This window comes from Phalacrocorax carbo, chromosome 3, assembly GCF_963921805.1.
Source record: "Phalacrocorax carbo chromosome 3, bPhaCar2.1, whole genome shotgun sequence".
Taxonomy (NCBI): Eukaryota; Metazoa; Chordata; class Aves; order Suliformes; family Phalacrocoracidae; genus Phalacrocorax; species Phalacrocorax carbo.
In genome coordinates, this window is record NC_087515.1 from 115,073,187 (window position 1) to 115,089,936 (window position 16,750).

General features: G+C 37.9%; 1 long non-coding RNA gene across 1 annotated transcript; it reads left to right on the forward strand.

The window, feature by feature from the left end:
• The first annotated feature begins 915 nt into the window (after nt 1-915).
• On the forward strand, nt 916-16,157 carry LOC135312895 (uncharacterized). Its single transcript, XR_010372517.1, has 3 exons — nt 916-1,173; nt 1,922-2,155; nt 13,535-16,157. It is a non-coding gene; the product is annotated as an uncharacterized LOC135312895 (long non-coding RNA).
• Nucleotides 16,158-16,750: the final 593 nt, after the last annotated feature.

Below are 16,750 nucleotides of genomic sequence, written 5' to 3' on the forward strand. Positions count from 1 at the left end.
TAAGGTGAACAGTGTATTATCCCCGTTTTACTAAGTAAGGTTTGTTGCCTTTGATTGATTTAATTCAAGAGTATCTAGAAATTCTAGCTGTCCAGTATAAGAAATGCAGGCTCTGATTTTGCAGAGTGTTTATATTGCATTTTATACATTCAAAGCACAATCTCTATTGACTACATTTGCACTTCTATAAATCAGACCCTACAGTCTCAGTTAGACACCTAGAAAATGAGAAATGTGTAGTTGGTACTCTCCTCTGAAAAACTGAGTTTCAGTGACATAACTACAATCAGAGAATTATATTCCCATGCAAGAACTCTGCTGTCTCAGTCACCAAGTAACTGCTTTAACTAGAAGGCTCTTCTTTCTTTTTATGCAGTCTTTCAAAGGTGGAAAATTTAGATCCACTCTGTGGATCATATCAAGCAATATAAAATAACTAGTGGCACCTGTGAGTTGTCATCCTTTGTGAAATGCAGTACACCAGATGGGTGAGACACACACTTACTTAATGGATTTCAGAGGTATTTGCTTACAGGGGAAGGCAATCTCTGCTAAAGATGGACAAAACCTCTTAGGAATTAAGCAGAGATCTAAGGAAGATTCTGTACAAACTGAACTGTTTTCAAATTTGAGCAGATTTTCATGAGGACTTAAAGAGATTTCATCACTTTAATTTCTCAATCAAAACAGGTTTTGTTTAAAAAAAAATTAACAACCTTGTTTTACATGTTAGTAGAATGATGTATTTGTGTCATGGCCTTATTCTTTGAAACAGATACACTGCTCAGGTTATCTGTTTGGGGAGGAGGGATCTTTGTTGGTTTTAATAGACTGAGATAACATGCATTGCAAATGTCAATAATTATTTTTTGTTAAACTATAACCAACTACAGATACCTAGAGACCTATGTTTTTGTTGCATCCTAATGACAAGGTAGCGCTAACGTGCCTCTGCCACGTTAGAAATTTAGATGACTCTCAGCATTAAATTAAGAGAGGTGGCTGGAAGTGCACAGCTTTCAGGCCCCACAGTAGGCAGTTTTCAGTTGATTATTGAAGTTATTAGGGACAGCTTGATTGCAGCTACAGGTAGCAGCTTATAAGGTTTCTGCTTTTGCTATTTCTAGCGTTTTCCTGGCTAGTATGTATGGAGTGGAGAAAGAAAACTCAAAGGTAATATAGTTCTTTCCTAAAAGTTATAAGAAGCTGTAAGAGCAAACCTAGGGCAGTGGAATGAGGCCATACGCATATTGCTTTTAGTTTAGTTTAGATCTTCTTACCAGTCTGGGTACCCAGTCAAAGGAATCAAATCTCAGTATGGAATCTTATCCTGGATTCATTATCAAGTTTAGAGGAAAAAATACTTCTGACAGAGCTCTTGTTCGTATTTTAACTAATAATAGAAAGCTGCAGCTCATCTGAGAAACTGTCAATCTAAAAATAAAAAATGATGGAGATTCAGCCACTGAAAACATCTGGGGAAATAATTTGCTGCAAACTTAAAACATCAGGTGGCTCTCAGCTTTTGATTAGATGAAGTAACATCAGGAAAAGTAAATAGTGCTATCATTTTACCTCTTATTTCTGCTTTATTCCATTTAATGTACTGAAAACACAAGTATTCTGCATTTCAGATGCATTTTGACAGCATGCGATGGTGAATGGTGTACTGGAGTTCAAGAAGACTATGCTATTCTAGGACAGAAAATAAATAAGACATTATTGTTAGTATTTATCCATTGCCATTTTGTTGTCAGACTAGGGTCATCTTATCTGGAGTAGGGCACTGACAACAGTCAATATCAAATAGTAATTTTCTGGGCTAAAAATGACACTTTTTTGTAGTGCCTTAAAATATTAGAATCCTTAGTTTGATTTAAACATTGTGGTGTAATGTGGTATAAATATTTCTTAATAATAGCCACTACCCAGTGAAATGAAGTCTAGTGAAATACTCCTCCTGTGGCTTCTGGGAAGAATCAGGAAGCAGCTTTTGATGTCTAAAACACAGAAGAAATATAAATAATGCTGGGGAACAGTAGTAAAATATTGCAAGGGTCTTTCATGAAACAGACGTCGTTACTTGCCAAAGCCTTCACAATTAGATGCAGTTTTAATTTTGAAAGATATCTCCTTTTCAATATTCTTGAACAAGGTAAGATCATCATCTCTGCTGAATTGTTTGACTCTAACTGAATGCAGAACAAAAATCTTTGTCAATACTGCTGACACCTGTACTAAATTTCTTTTCTGGCTTTGAATGTGCTTTCAGATATAAATCAGAATTTCAATTATGATTTTTATAGCCTTGCATAGTCTGAGATTTGGGTTTCTAAGAGCTCATTGTCATTCTTCACAGAATCACAGAATGGTTGGGGATGGAAGGAACCTCCAGAGATCATCTTGTCCAACCCCCCTGCTTGAGCAGGCACACCCAGAGCAGGGGGCACAGGAACACGTCCAGGCAGGTTTTGAATGTCTCCAGGGAAGGAGACTCCACACCCTCCCTGGGCAGCCTGTGCCACTGCTCTGGCACCCTCACAGGAAAAACGTTTTTCCTCATATTGAGGTGGAGCTTCCTGTGTTCCAGTTTGTGCCCATTGCCCCTTGTCCTGTCATTGGGCACCAGTGAAAAAGAGACTGGCCCCATCATCTTGACACCCACCCTTCAGATATTTCTTCTCTTGTCCAGGCTGAACAAACCCAAGCCTCTCAACCTTTCCTCATAAAAGAGATGCTCCAGTCCCCTGATCAATTTCTTCTTGCTGTCGATTACGAAGCTGGAAGGTTTGGACTTAAATACTTGTGTAGCTTTAGTATGCTGATAAAGCTAGGATTATTTATTATTAATTACCGATCTAGTAGAGCCTTATGTATCTATGCCATTCAAACAATAGCCACAACAACAAACACATGTAAAGGCATGAAAAATATAACACAAATCCAGTTTATATATAGTGCCTTTCATTTAGGAGAGCAATATAAACTGTTGCTTCAAGAGCTGTTATCCTGCTATAAGCTCTCCCTGTTTAGAGGCTTTCTTGGTATAGTCAGAGTGGCAGCACATTCCTTATCTAGACAGGATTTCTTAGGTCTGGGATCTGAAAATCTGGTCATATTATGTGTTAATAAATGAGTGTAACTCATTTACCTTCATCTTGGCTCCCAATATTCAATGGTAAGGACTCACAGAGACAGCCCCATGACTTAAAGGTTCACTTTCATTTCCAGAGTTTGAGTGATGCATTAGTACTAGCTACTCTGTTAGAAAAAAAAAAAAAAAAACCAAAAGGAAGAACAAAACATTGTCCACTGTATTGTCTTCTATGCACCGTTTGAAGGACTCAGTACTGCATGTCCTGTGTTCAGGCAGGGGGCAGGAGCAGCATCCACCTACGTTCAGCAGAGGATCTGTGGAGATGTAATTTCCTTCCCTGCCCTAGGGATGTGCCCCAATTAAAGCCTTTTTTCTTATTCATTTTTACAGTGCTTAGTACAATGTCTGGAAAGGATAGTTTGACTACTGACAGCAAATGAAATTGTGACTAATTATTCCACTGCATCCTGATTACATGCCAGCTTTTACTCCCTTTTTTTCACTTAACTCTAGAAAAATATTGGAATTATCTCAAACTTAATGAAGTATAAGACCATATGTAGTAATTGCCCCTTCCAAACCATTCTGGGTAGAGTTAGAAGTGGTCTATTAAGATCTTAGGATCCAAAGCCTTAGGATCTTACCAACAGATACATATGGTGTTATTTTTAAAAATTTGCTTCAGTGCATTTCTAGAATTAACAACTTCCCTTTAACAGTACAGTCTGCTGTTAGATACAGCAGTACTCCTACTTAGTACAGTCACTTGAGAAAGCAAGCACCCAGTTAATGGAGCACATGCACTGCTGTGACAATGGAGTGTGCTTTGAGACAGAAGTTCGTGTAATGCTGACTGGCCTCCGTTTTTGCATAGAAAACAATGAAAAGGCTACTCTAGTAATTTGGCTAAGGGCTATAGAAACCTAATTAGAAATGTTCAGTCCCACAAGGGCACAAAACAGTAGCTGGAATCAGCTATTTAAATATTCATTTCTACCCCTAAAAAGGGAGAAAAAAACATCTAATTTTGTAAAGCCTTTGCATATAGGGAAAAAAGATGATAATAAAATTATTGATTAGTGGTCTGTGATTACTTCACTATATCCTGCAAAGTTAAAATCAGCATCACAGTAGAGCACTGAATATTTAGTGCTCTACTGTGAGGCTGAGTTTAACTTTGCAAATTATATATAATATAAAAAATACTCAATTTATGATAGATATTTACACTTTAATTATTGTAGGGGTTGTTTTTCCTTCTGCATAACAGAAACTTTGATGTGTAAAAATGGCTAACCATAAGTTGATTAATTTTTTTCTTCATTTACATTATTTCTTAGAGGTGTTGAAATAAGCATGCCTGGTTTTCCTTTTTTTCAGTTTCTCTTTTGTGATGCAGAATGAACTGAGGAACTGGGAAAAAAAGTGCTTTTTTAATCCCTTTCTATTATTTGTTAACAGCAATATTTTTCTGGTGATATTAAAACATAACATAGAAAAGTGTGTTATTTGATACTGAATACTGTCAGTTAAAATTGAGTAGCAGCTGCTGGATTTGTGTCTCATGCTAGTTAAAAATAATACAGTGTAATTCAGCCACTAGAGTTAAAAAACACAGCTAGCGATAGTCTTGCTTTTGGTTTATAGTTCTATATGTTCTCAGCATTTTATGTAACTCACTATTAAATCATTCACAATCATCAGCCTATTTTTTCCCCCTTTTTCCTTTTCCTTCCAGGGTATTTACTTTTTCTGTAATGACTTAAAAATAAAAGGTACGCTGTCTCTCCTTTTGACTTTCTTGGATAATCCCAAAACAGCTTGAATTCATATTTTAGCTCAGGAGGTTTGCTTCTAAAGTCTCAGTTCAAATTTGACCTCAGGCTTCATGCAGCTCACATAACTGTAGGAACAATGGCCATAGGAGGTAAACAGTTTTTAATGATATTGTTCACAGTGCTGGCACCATTAGGGGCACCATCCTTAGACTGCAGTAATGCAAGTGGTTCTGTTAAATGCTACTTTTTTCATAGGTCATGCCATCCAAATGAGGAATAAAAATAATATAATTTTCTTTGTCATCATTTTACTGTTTTATGCCACAAACCAGAAGACAGTCAGATCTTGTGTTTTTCCCTTGTGTGTATTATAGCTCTTTCTTCTTGTTGCTGGCATTTCACAGAATCACAGAATAGTAGGGGTTGGAAGGGACCTCCAGAGATCATCTTGTCCAACGCCCCTGCTTGAGCAGGCACACCCAGAGCAGGAGGCACAGGAACGCGTCCAGGCAGGTTTTGAATGTCTCCAGGGAAGGGACTCCACACCCTCCCTGGGCAGCCTGTGCCACTGCTCTGGCACCCGCACAGGGAAGGAGTTTTTCCTCATATTGAGGTGGAACTTCCTGTGTTCCAACTTGTGCCCATTGACCCTTGTCCTGTCATTGGGCATCACTGAACAGATACTGGCCCCATCCTCTTGACACCCATGCTTTAGATATTTATAAGTATTGATGAGACCCCCCCTCAGTCTTGTCTTGTCCAGGCTGAGCAAACCCAAGTCTCTCAGCCTTTCCCAGAAGGGAGATGCTCCAGTCCCCTGGTCATCCCAGGGGTACTGAGAAGCCTCCTACACAATTAAATTTTCTTTCATAATTATTTTCCTCTTTATCATCATCATTATCTTTGTCACCATCATCATCCTCATCGATTATGGTTTGCAGATGTTACATAACTCTTTTGTCAAAACCTGTGTCCTTAGAGGTGTCTCTCCCTCATATCATTATATGTATTGTTTTTGATTTGGATTGACTGGATTTAGAAAGGATTAGACATGCTTCTAGACAGCAACAAAGTCTCAAAATTTGTTAAAATTGCTTACTGACATTTTCCTTTATGTTTCTGGTCCAGTTGCTAGCCGAATTAAAAGTACAGGATTACTCACCCTTAAATTAGAACACACTTGAAATCGGTGTGTATATTTTGAGAGGGTTTTTTTTCACTAAACTACTTTCTTCCAATTGGATTCTTTCCTTCCATGGAGACCTTTAGGTTAGTTATCAGAGTAAATTCCTGCAGAGTCTTGTTTACAGTGGTTTCCCCAGGCCATTTCAAAGATAATCCTAAGAAGAAACAGGCTACAACATCACTGGTAGCCTCAAGAAATTCCCAGTAGATTATTTTTTTTACTTTTTCAGGCATGGGAACTGGCTACTGATTTACTTGCAATTTATTAATATCAGCAGTACAACATATAATGACATGTGCTAAAATGTCTCCATTCCATGACCTATCCTCTGAAAACATAGTTGTCTATTTTCTTGTCCTATACCCATGTGTCTTCTTTAAGGCTGAGTCGTCCTGTAACACCCTGGATAAGCCTAAACTACCTACTCTCTGAGTAGCTCTGCTCAAGCCCAAAGGGCAGCTACTTTGTTGTACATTGTAAATTGGAGTGTGGACTAGAACATAGCCTCCTCTGCCTGGCTCTCACTAAACCACAAAGGAACTCGGCATGATCACAGGAAAGAACTTTAAGAATATTGTAGAGCATTAGGACAATTACAGGTGTGTGCAGATGCACTGAAATCTTTATCTCTTAATAAATGCTCTAAAAAGATTTATACAACTCAAAAATGTCTAGATTATTTCCCCCTCACCCTGCTCTCCATAGTGAATAGCTCAGTGTAAAAATAGAGGAATGCTTAGTGCTACTAGCAACGAGCGTAATGAGAACAAGGTATTGAATATGTCAGAGATTGTGCGGCACCTTTGATAACCCAGGCATAAACCAGGGCTCTGATTACTGTAGCAACTATCTGAAGAAAGAAGTTCCCCTGCTGAATTTATCTTTTGGCTTTAAATGTAACACTAACCTTGCATATTCAGCAGAATTCGCCTTTCAAAGCCACATCCATGCTTTCTGCTTCCAGAAAAATAATGTACTGAATTGTTCTCATGCACTCGACAATCAATTAGAAGAACCCATTCCAAGGAAATATATATACTTATATATAAAAGCTACCAAGCTGCTCCTTTGCTACTCCTTTGGAAGGTTGTTTCATTGGCTACACCGTGCTTCAGATACTATGACATGCTGCATTTTCATGTACTTTTTTATGTACTTGACTTGTTTGTGGTGCCCAAGCAGAATGCCTTTGTAAAAGAGTACTTTTCCAAATAAAGAACTTTGGTCATTAGATTTCGCAGAGAATCCCACACCAGAGAACTCCAGTGTAATGAAAACCACTTGACTGCAGACATTCGGTGGTAATATTCATAGCCAGAGATGGACAGCAAATTAGGCCTGCTGTGTTACATGCATTGTCCTGCTAGTGTGAGGCATATTAACTGAATTCGACTCCGCAGTCAATAGATTTCTTTCCTCCTCTTAAATGTATAACTCACTGGTGGGCAACAGAGACAGCAGGAAGCAGAAGGACAAATGGAGAAAGAATATTATAATTATGCACAATACATTTTGAATGCTTGTTATCTATGATCATTCGATCATTTTGAATTTTAGAACTCAACAGTGAATTTTGCAGTCTTGTAGAACAGAAAAAAAGATTAGAATTGGGTTATACTTAAAAGATACACATATTGATTATGGTGTTCAGAAAAATGTAAAAAGTTCTACATCTATTTAAAAACATTGCCACTAACGGGGGAACTAAACAACTGTGTTAAAATAGCATTAAAGCAGCAAAACCTTTCACTAAATGGCAGAACATTATTATTTGCTTTTCATAATTAACTTTAGAATAGAAATAACTGAAATTCAGACATTTTTGTCCTATTACATTTAGTAGCAAATGAAATTACATCTCAGAAGGTTCCAACAGAATGGCTTAGTCATGTATTTTCAAAATAATATATTTTAAATGTTTATAACGTTTGTTAAGTTTGAGTAAATTTTTATGGTGGGACAAAAATCACATTCCTTACATTAAAATGGCAGTCTGCCTCCTATTTCAAAAGTTTTCTCCTTTCACCAAGAATAAAGATGTTGCTGTTACTCGTTGCTGCTACTAGTTTCTAACAGCAGTGTATTTTCCCTATTCATCTTCTTGGAAATGGTCAAGATTTAAGTGATACTTCCACAAAACCTCAGGTGGTGACTTGGACAGTATCTCCCCGTATTTATTATTGTGCTAAGCTGCAAGCAACCAAAACCAGATATTAATTAGGGAAAGGGATAGGAAGCTTAGCTGTAGGAGATAGCTTTCAAGACTGTTCTGCAGAAGTCCATTATCAATTTTATACCAATTTCCATCCTAAGTGTATCATCCTATTAACAGTTCTTTCATACTCCATTAACCCATCCTTCTTAAAGTTAAGTATTGTGTAAAGCAGAGTACAAACCCCTTGGGACACAGGGCTACTCTATGAATTTGTACGCTACTACACATACTGGGACTCATGCCTGGTTGGGACTTATAGCTAGTCCGGCAGTGGCTGTCAATGCATTTTGATAAATCGCACATTAAGGATTATTCAGACTAGAGGTGGGAATTGTGCTACGCTGTACTGTTGCTGTTGGTTTGTCCATGTAACAGTTCTCCTACAACAGGTTTCCTCTTTCCTGATGTGTTTTTTCCTTTCTATCAATGTTTCCTGTTGTAAGACCCACAGCCTACCCTCCTTCATAGACAAGATTCAATAATTGACAGATACTTTAACTGATATTCAGAAATTAGTATTTTAATTCATTTCATACATTTGATTGCCTTTCAGTGAACAAATAAATATGGATAATTTTCAAACCTGGCCTCCTATACTATAAAACTAGATTTTAAGGCAGTCCAATTTATATTACAAACCCAGAATGTTAAAAGTTCACCTTAAAATAAAATCCTGATCTAGGCATACCTTTAAAAGGAAAACCTTTTCCATCTGTCAGATTCTGGAGATGTGTTTATTTGTCTAATTTCTTTCATGTGTGCTATTTTACAGCATTGAATTATTTAAGCAGTGAAGGATCCTTTCACCATTCAGATTACAGAATGGATGGTTGTCTCAGAAAGAACCAGGGAGAGGGCAAAGCATGAGTCTATGTGGACCTGCCAATTTACGGTAGAAATTCAATGAAACTTAATTCTCATTCAACAATTTCTGTATAATATTGCTGGTGAGGTAAATGACACTAAATTAAGGATATTATTAATCAGAGAATTTGAGATATTAAGTACAAAGCCAAAACCTTCTATTTTATTATAGCATCTCTACAAACGTTAGCTTATTCAGGATACATCATCATTTGCATGGTCACTTTGGTTCCTGAAAGCTTTAGAGCTCTCCTCTATAGAAGTGAATATGCTGCAATTCAACATGTATTGGGAACCTTGTGGTGTTCCATCAACAAATGGGGGAGGGAGAATCACCTTGGTGATTCAAGATGTTTACTTAAAAAATCTTTTTTTCTAGTCTTTTTTTCATCTTGGCTTCATCTGTTGTGAAATGTAGACACTTCTGACTTCTCATATTAATATAAGCCTACTTCATAAATATACTTCAAGTACAGGTCTGTCAAAGCAATATATTACTTCAGCTCTCACAGTATGAGCTATAAATAGTATGGAATTGCAGCATATAATACACAACATTACACAAAGACTACTAATATTGATCTCAAATCTTAAATTTTTTTTTGATCTTTCTTAAGGTATTATTTTGAGGTTCTTGTTGCTGTTGCTCTTGTGATTTAGCTACAATTGTGAAAATAAATATACTTTTGATCGACAATCACTATTTCCAGCTTAGAATGGCAGTGGCATTTTTCTCCTGAAGCCAAGCCATGGTTGTTTGTCTTCAATTCTGTTGAAGCACTAGAGACAATTATAATGAATGAAAATACATGAATGTGCTCACTCTGTCTTCAGAAGTGATTGTAGTAGAGACATCAAGCAGATGACATGCTGAGATCATTTGTTCTATATTAGGTTTTAGTGTCTTGCGGGCAGGACAAAGCACCTGATGGCAGGGATAGCACATAGCACTAACAGTAATTATGTGACTGAGCTAATTATTTTATCAGCTCAATGTGAGCAATTTTTTCTCATCTTGGTGTCACACTACTCCATGACAGGAAAACTAAGTTCAGCTGAAATCCCATCTGTGTTCACACCATTATGCACTTCCTCCAGGTTGGCTACTACCTGCTGAGCATGATGAATGGCTGCAAAGTACTCAGAAAATAAATAAGTTAGGTACATCTTAAACTTGGAAATGAGCTGGTTTTTTTCACTGCATCCAGGTTACATATATTTCTCTTTAAAGAAAAAGGTGTTGCTTTTCTAAGGTGAAACTAAAAAATATTCAATTGCCCTTCTTATTTAAATTCAGCCAGGCTACTGCAGGACCTGAGCATCTTAAATCACCCAGCTGTTACCTAAATCCTAGCATTTCTCAAGTACAATGAAAGAAAAAAACAAATTCTACTATGGCTTATGATTTAAACAACTAGCATTAACAAAGGAGGTACTATCCCACTTCCTTCCTATCCCATTTATTAATGAGGGACTGAAATAGTGGAAGTATGCCTATACCAAGAACAGCAATCCAGCTCCATCAGCATGATGTCTACACAGATAAATTAGCTTAGAAGGAGTACCACACAATGCCAACAAACTGCTTGTGGGCACTTGCACTAGCATCCCTGTGCTGTATGCATGTACTAGCAAATTAAGCAGCACAGTGAACTAGCCACTGTTAGAACAATCTTCAGCTGTTTCTGCCTCAGATTTAATCTCTCAAACAATTCATAGGCACAGAGCCAGACTAAAACAACTAGGTTCAGATACAGAAAATGGGATCTGGCACGTTTACTACTATTAAAAAAAAAAGTAATTTTACTATTATAGGTATATTTGCAGAAGGCTGTTGAATAATATACTGAGTATCCATGAGACTAAAATGGGAATGGAGTCCCTCATTTTCTACTTCTGGGAGTACCTTTTCAACCATAAAACTGGACAAACCTCATTTCTTCCCTGAGGCTGTTCTCTTTCAATGTCTTCTGCCTAAAAGGGAGAGTTCTGATTGAATATCTGCAATCACAGATATTGCTATATTTGCAAATTCTTTCCTCTCAGGTTACGAAAACTGTCATTTTAGAAGTACTTTGAAGAAACTCATGTTACTGAGGAATGTCAAGAAAATAACCTTACCTGCAGCAGTATTGTCAGGGCTTGACGCTGGATGTGAAACAAAAAAAGGTCAGGAAGTCAGAACTCAGTTCACTTTAGCGAATAGCAAACCTATTTCAACCACTTTGCCAAAGCATGGTGGGTCTAGAGGTTCATCTGCTCTTGAAAGCTTTTCAACCTGTGCATTTTGATCCCTCATACATGCAGCCAGACTCACTGGAGAATGAAGCAACTCCTACCTTTCTTCTGAAATGGACAACAGAAGGTCACATCATCAAGAGCTAACAAATGCCACAAGAGTTATTGAAAGTCCCGATATTTTTCCATCTCTTCCAACTTACCTGAAACCTGGCTAAAGAAGTTTTGAATTCAAGCAATTGATCTTTACCTGAGGGCTTGTCATTGATAATTCTTCTATCTATGAAAACTCCTACTGCACTTTTCTGTCTGGTTTCATCCCAAAGTTTACTTGTGACTAACGTGCTTTAGTAATAGCTTTTGTTAAAAGTGCAGATGTAAAGCAAAGATTTACTTTTTATCACAAAGGAAGAAGGATCGAAAAGATAGTCATACATTGCAGAAGAAAAGGTACATAAAGCTATAGGAATAACAAGTGAACAGCAAACTCAAAGACTTGTTTACCCTTTTTAAAGTGAAATTAAAGTAAATTGATAAGAACAGATTTACAACTGATGACAAAACATCTGTTTTTCACAGTGGAAATCTGTTTAACTGGTAGAACTCATTGCCATAGTATGTTACTGAGTTCAAAGGCTTAGTAAGCCTTAAAACAACTAACCATTTACATGGATAATGGGAACACCCACTATTGTATTAGATAGAAAATAATTATTTCAGAAGGGGAATAGATCCTCATTTTTTTATACAGACACATATCATTAGCTGACAAGGATTAAGAAACAATTTCCATACAGACTAGTTACTTCAAAGAAGTGTTCTTATAACTGGGATTTTGGTTTCCTGGTGAATAAAAGAAAAAAAAAAAAGAATCCCTACATATATATGCAAGGAGTCAAACTTGGAAAACAAATGAATGATTGGTGTAATTAAAAGAAAACATGGAGTGTGCCAAACTGAACCTCCAGTTTTACTTGCAAAAATGTTTAAAATGAAATGCATTGTTTGAGAATATTTAAAAGAAAATAATAATTTAAAAAAATATGCAGGCATCAACTTTTAAAGAACTATCTCTGAGACTGACAGCTGAGGATGCCTTAAGGGCAGGTTACAGGTCCCTTCTTGAGACCCAAGGCTGGCTATTGGCATGTGTGTCCCTCCAATGGCACACAGGCTTTCCAGGACTGACGCACTTACAAGGTTACCCGGGAGGCAGTTCAGGGTCAAGTGGTGGGATCAGTCCTGACTACCTGCAGAAGCTACTTTTTCAGAGCAGTGTAGGCTGTTAAACCTGCCAACTACTGGGTAGTACACTCATTCAGGTGGTTTTGGGGAGAGGGTTGGGGGAGTTGAGTTGTTGAATTTATTAAATAAAGTTTTAATACTTCTTTTGTTCCCTGTCAGTTACACAATATTATGAGGTTTGGGGTTTTTCTTTTCAGTCTGTCCTGTTAAAATTGTTCTTCTGTGCATAGAATAATTAAACACAATTTAGGCCATAGACAAAAAAAATTATTGAGAGCTTGGTGCTTTTTGTGCATTTGCTTATGCATATTTTGTTGTCACATCTCCATTAGGAAAAATAAATCCTAGTTCTAAAACTTTCACCAATGTCACTCATTCCTATTTCACTGTCTTCTTTACCAGTAATATTTTTTTTATTTCACATGTGGATTAAAACACATTTCCATGGTTAAAAAGGAAAAAAACCTATTGTTCTAAAACACTCCAGAGATGAATATTTGACCAGCTGACATGTTAGTAACCCAGAAATGCATGTTCTACATCATGCTTTATGTCATTGTGAACTAAGCACCTTAAGCAGACCAGGGGAACATATCCTAAAAGTCCCTGTTCATCTGCATCATTTATAGAATTTAGATAGGGATATTGAGAGAGGCACAGAAAGAAACATCTGATTTACAGATATCTACAGTGTGATTACATGACAGCGAACCTACACATAACCTTTGTAATCTGTCTGATATTTATTGTCCTCACTGCTAACTATAACTTATACTAACACTCGTCTAGTTTCATTTCATTAAGGTATCTTTAACCTCCACCATGCATTCTTCACAGCTTTGTCCGCACGAGCAGGCTGCAAATTATAACATTATTTTAATATAATTATGGTATATTTCTTGTGTTTATAGGTCATGGAACAAAAGCCGAATTTTGCGAGTCAATTCAGAAGATACAGGCTGTCCCCAAGTGCTGCAAGATGAACCAGTATAGAAGACAACTGACCTGGCTGAACATGGAGCTTTTGCTGGCACTCAGGGAAAAACGAGAGTCTACTGCTTTTGGAAGACGGGGCAGGTAACACAAGAAGAGTACAGAGACCTTGTTAAGTCCTGCAGGGAGAAAATGGGGCAAGCAAAAGCCCAGGTAGAACTCAATTTGGCCACTGTTATAATGGATAACAAAAAATGTTTTTACAAATACATTAACAACAAAAAGAGAACCAAAGAGAATCTCCATCCTCTATTGGGCCTGAGGGGAACATTATCACTGAGGCTGAGGAAAAGGCTGAGGTACTAAATGATTTCTTTGCCGCAGTCTCTAACAATCAGACCAGTTATTCCGCAGGTATTCAGCCCTCTGAGCTGGATGGCAGGGACACTGAGTGCAACAAATCCCCCATAGTCAAGGAGGAAGCAGTTTATGACCTGCTGCTCCACCTGGACACTCACAAGTCACTGGGTCCAGACGGGATCCACCCAAGAGTACTGAGGAAGCTGGCAGAGGAGCTCACCAAGCCACTCTCCATCATTTACCAGCAGTGCTGGATAACAGGGGAGGTCCTAGATGGCTGGAGGCTTGCTGATGTGACACCCATCTACCAGAAGGGCCAGGAGGAGGATCCAGGGTTGTGGTGAATGGAGCTAAATCCAGTTGGTGGCCAGTCACAAGTGGGGTTCCTCAGGGCTCAGTGTTAGGGACAGTCTTGTTTAATATCTTTATCAGTGATCTGGATGAGGTGATCAAGTGCACCCTCAGGAAGTTTGTAGATGACACCAAGTTGTGTGGGAGAGTTGATCTGCTTGAGGGTAGGAAGGCTCTGCAGAGGGACCTGAACAGGCTGCATTGATGGGCCGAGGCCAATTGAATGAGGTTGAGCAAGGCCAAGTGCTGGGTCCTGCACATGGGTCACAACAACCCCATGCAACTCTACAGGCTTGGGGAAGAGTGGCTGGAGAGCTGCCTGGGAGAAAGGACCCAGCGCGTTCTGGTTGACAGTCAGCTGAACATGAGCCGGCAGTGTGCCCAGGTGGGCAAGAAGGCCAACAGCATCCTGGCTTTTATCAGAGATAGTGTGGTCAGCAGAAGTTGGAAAGTGATCGTGCCCCTGTACTCAATGCTGATGTGGCCACATCTTGAATACTGTGTTCAGTTTTGGGCCCCCTAGTATAAGAAGGACATCAAGTTGCTGGAATGTGTCCAGAGAAGGGCAATGAAGCTGATGAAGGGTCTAGAGCACAAGTCTTATGAGGAGCAGCTGAGGGAATTGGGGTTGTTTAGTCTGGAGAAGAGGAGGCTGAGGGGAGACCTTACTGCTCTCTACAACTACCTGACAGGAGGTTGTAGTGAGGTGGGTGTTGGTCTCTTCTCCCAAGTAACTAGTGATAAGATGAGAGGAAATGTCTTCATTCTGCATCAGGGGAGGTTTAGATTGGGTATTAGGAAAAATTTCTTCAGTGAAAGAGTGGTCAGACATCAGAATAGGCTGCCCAGAGAGGTGGTAGAGTCACCATCCCTGGAAGTATTTTAAAAGGTGTGTAGATGTGGCACTTCAGGGCATGGTTTAGGAGACATGGTAGTGCTGCATTGACGGTTGGACTTGATGATCCTAGAGGTCTTTTCCAACGTTAATGATTCTATGGTTTTAATTTTAAGAGATGATATTCTACCCAACTATAGTCTGACTGATCACCTGTAACCAGTGTCCACCAGCACAAAGTTACTTCCTGAGTCCTTAATTTTCTCTACTTGCCCTGGAAGATCTCAGTACTAGCTCAGGACCAGGGTTTACACCACTGAACATAATAATTGCCTTTACTAATCCAGAGCTCGTAAGGAATAACATCATAGTCTTGTTTAATATTATGGACTAAAAGCAACCTCTTTTGCTTTTATTGAAAATGTTCAATAATTTCTCCAGGTATGTATGTAATTTGAGACAATTCTTTATTTATTTGCTTTTTTCTTTCTTTTCTCTTTGGTCATTATAGAAGCTGTGTGATCCAGGAAAAAGGGTATTAATTAAACTCTTCATAGGAACATAAACTTGCAGAAAAGCAAGCTTGCTCTCCTGGCATATCTCTGAACTTTTTCAAGTTTGACATTCACATTTAATCATAGCCATCAAATGAATTAAATGCTATTGTGTTTCTTCTTATAATGGTTTTTCTTTATTATTTTTAAAATACCAGGCAAAGCAGATTCTACATTGTTTGCTCTAACATATTTTTAGAGAAATTATATCGAACATCAAAAGTATGAGAAGTATACGTCCATCTCCTTATTAGATTGTTACTCAAGAAGCAGCTCAATATTCTTTAAAAAGGTGAACAAATCCAGCTCATTAGCATTTTGATGAAATTAGGAGGAAAGGTCTAGGAACCTGATTGTATTCTGATGCAAAATAACAATAGCAAAGAAGCAAAAATGTATTAGAAGGAGAATTGGAACAGATTCAGAAACTCAAAAGTCGCAGTGGAAAGGATATTCACTTCATTGTGCATGATGTACCAAACATATTTTTGATAAACTCTTTTATAATTGGTTTTAGACTTGCCATCGGGGGGGGGGGGGGGGGGGGAGGAACAGAGGCAAAAATTAAAAAAAATGAACTCCCACAGTTCCACAGTTATTAATTATCTCATTTTGGAATAAAATGCTTGCAGTATATTTTTTAAAATAGAAAAATTCTTCAAATAGACTACAGTTCAGCAATGCATATATGTATCGTTTGAATCACTTAGTCAGTCAGTCATGTGAGAAATGCTTAAATTTCATTAAACAACAGTCTTCATGGGTTTTGTTTGGTTATTTGTCTGTTTACTTTTAAATGTAGTTTAGTTTCATGGGTGAATGGAGAAGTGAAACAAAACATTATGAGTCATCCTGAACTTCTCTTTTTAGACATTTTTAAATATATTTTTCAAATAGAAGAAATGAGGAAAGTTCTAGGTATGCATGACCACTTCAAAACTTAGAAATTCATTATTTCTTTTGCCACAATGCTAATCTTCAGCCCATTGGTTAAGAAATTCTTCAGAGATGTTCAGAAGCAAGCAACACTTTCCTTACCTTTTACAAATCATGCCTCATCTGTTCATGAGTGTAGACTGAGTTGCTTTGTTTTT